This window comes from Aedes aegypti, chromosome 3, assembly GCF_002204515.2.
Source record: "Aedes aegypti strain LVP_AGWG chromosome 3, AaegL5.0 Primary Assembly, whole genome shotgun sequence".
Lineage (NCBI taxonomy): Eukaryota > Metazoa > Arthropoda > Insecta > Diptera > Culicidae > Aedes > Aedes aegypti.
This window is the reverse complement of record NC_035109.1, coordinates 359,437,823-359,440,609: the sequence shown is the minus strand read 5'-3', so window position 1 is coordinate 359,440,609 and position 2,787 is coordinate 359,437,823. Positions and strand designations below refer to the sequence as shown.

At 37.0% G+C, this 2,787-nt stretch overlaps 1 non-coding gene across 1 annotated transcript; it reads right to left on the bottom strand.

The window, feature by feature from the left end:
- Nucleotides 1-237: 237 nt before the first annotated feature.
- Trnal-aag lies at nt 238-319 on the bottom strand. Its single transcript has one exon. It is a non-coding gene; the product is annotated as a tRNA-Leu (tRNA).
- Nucleotides 320-2,787: the final 2,468 nt, after the last annotated feature.

The following is a 2,787-nucleotide window of genomic DNA, read 5'->3' as shown; positions in this document are numbered from 1 at the left end:
GGTTTTTTATTTTTTATTACCGTTATGATTTATTTACAAAAGAGAATATCCTTATTCACAACTACCTTAAGCTGTATGTGTTTATTGATGTTAATTTAATATTTGCTCTATCGTCATAGGTATATAGTTTTTAAAAACATATTTTTTCTATAATGGGAAAATTTAAACTGAGTTAACTAACTTTAGTAAAGTTAACCTGCTGCAACGTCGATACAGAAGATCTATAAAAACAGTTGATGGCAGCGGTGGGATTCGAACCCACGCCACCGAAGTGACTGGTGCCTTAAACCAGCGCCTTAGACCGCTCGGCCACGCTACCTTACAAGTTTTGGAAGTTGAATAATATTAAGAACGGATATAGGCGGATATTGGAAGTTGAATAATATTAAGAACGGATATTCATTGAGTAATTTCAAGTAGTTTTCATACAATGGTCCTTAAGCCGTAAACGCCCAAGGCGTCCTACAGTTGTGCTTGAATCTCGAAATTGTTAAAAATAGTTACATTTCCATAAAAGTCAAACAAAATCAAGTCTATGGTGAGTATCGAAAAAAAATCTTGAAAGTGTTTGCAAAAATAATAATCAAATAATAAACTACGCGTACTGTACAAGTTTTACGAGTGTGTTACATGGATCAATTCTTAGGCATAAATTTCAACAAGACGATCCTTTTGTAACAAGTCTACTTAATTCATGAACATACATAAAGAAATTTATTGTCGAAAACAACATGTGCTAGGTTGTGATATACCTTCAACTAAGATGACAAGGAATATTAATGAACTTCTACTGGTCTACAAAACTTTTGCAAAAGTTGTAAAGCTAAAACGACAGAATAGTTCACTCCACCATATCAACGTGCAATAAAATAATTGAATCAATCTTTTCCCCAAACAAATGCTGCTCAACCTCATAATAAAGCCATAAAAATTCTCACATATTTGTGCGTTCGTATATTCGTCTCTCTTCGATCGGGTGCGATGTAAACAATAAAATCTTCACTTGCCGGCAGCTCCCGAAAGGGAAAACAACTCTAAAGGGGAAAAATCGAACCCCGCACATCCATTTCGGCACAGTCGCGTGACTATTCTCACATTGCCCCGTTCGTTTTCCATCTGCGTGTTTGTGCAGGTGGTGGTGACCATTAAAAACAATCATAAAAGCGCAAAACTTCGCCAAACAAAGCCGTTAAAGAGTGGAGGAAACGGTTCGATTAGGGGATTATCGAAGAAAGCTGACAGGAAAAAAAAAACAGCAACTGGGAAATGGATGCAAGAGTTTTCCCGAATCGATAGAGCTGTCCCCGATCTGGATTTTTTTTTGGTTTGGGCGTCTTCTCTAGCTAAGGCAGTGGTTCACAAGCTTTTCAAAGTAGCGGCCCTCTTCAAACTTTTACAAAAATTTTGCTGAAAAATAAAAGTTTTTAAAATTGATGATCATTAAGTTGTATTAAGTAATGTATCTTAGACAGTTTTTGGATACTCTCTTAAGAATTTCTCCAGATATAGGTTTCGAATAGGAAATTTCGAAATTGTTGAGCATCTCTATCCAGATTTTTTCGGGAATTACTCCAGTAGGCGAATTCCGGCGCATATTTTCTTCAAAGAGAAGAAAAATTTCTTGCTGGTGCGAAATGGAAGAAAATTTCTTCTCTTCGAAGAAATTGTTCGCCGGAATTCACCTACAGGTATCACATTAAGATCCTGTGGCGATTCATGCAGAAATTTTTTTAGGCAATTTTCAGAAAAACCATCACAGATTAAAAAATAATAATCTAGAAAAATCTCCCAGGATGTCGCTTGAGAATTTCTCAAAATATGAAAAAATCGGGACTCTTTGAGCCCTTCGAAAAGAATAGTATAAATTAATCACAGTGATTTAATTTAATTTCCTACTGAAACAAAATTACAACATATCGCATTTATTAATAAAGAAAAATATCTAAGAAAATGTTCAGTGCTAGCTGCAACTAATCAAACAGGAATTCTTCCTCAAATCAAATTATCTATCAATAGTCTCGGCTCTCTGGTTGGGAAATCCTGACCTAAGGTATAACTTCAGAGATGTGAGAGACTTTGGGCAAAAGGAAAACGAAAAGCGGAAAGCATTTCAATCAATCCGAAAGCATTGACGTCATTTGAGCATCGATGGAGAGAACGCGAGTGAAAAATTTAAAACAGACAACAACTTTTGCCCCTTCCTTGGCGCATCGGCATACAGAAGGTAGAACAGGAGGTATGTATGAGCAACGGTATCCAAGGTTTCTGACCACGACGACTCAGAGGTGCACAAAGGAGCGGGAAAGTGGACTCCGGCTTTCGCTCTCTGATGGGTTGTTATTGCCCTGGTTGGGTGTTGACCTGGTTCTGACGAAGGAAAAATTGTTTTCCACCGGTGATCAGTGGCGTGCTTGGTGGTCAAGTGTTTTTTACATTAATTTTATTACGAATGGGTGATTTAGGTGATGTTGAGTTTCAAATAAAATTGTGTCAAAATATGACTGCCGATATTTATGCTTCAAATATTCTTTCACGGTTTCTTTCAAGAATTACTGAAAGTATATGAGAATTCAAATCTACGACAAAATGAAGAGGTGATGATTATTGTCCCCCTTTCTTCAATTAAATTGCAAAACGCTTTGCACGCCCCTGCCGTTGACAATGATGGTTTGGATCGGCCGTGCTCGTGATTTTATGGGGCTTCGAGAAGATAAACAAAAACAAACGCTTATAAACCATTTGTTTTCTGGTCGCGATTGCGGGGTGTTTTTCACAAGTCATACTTAC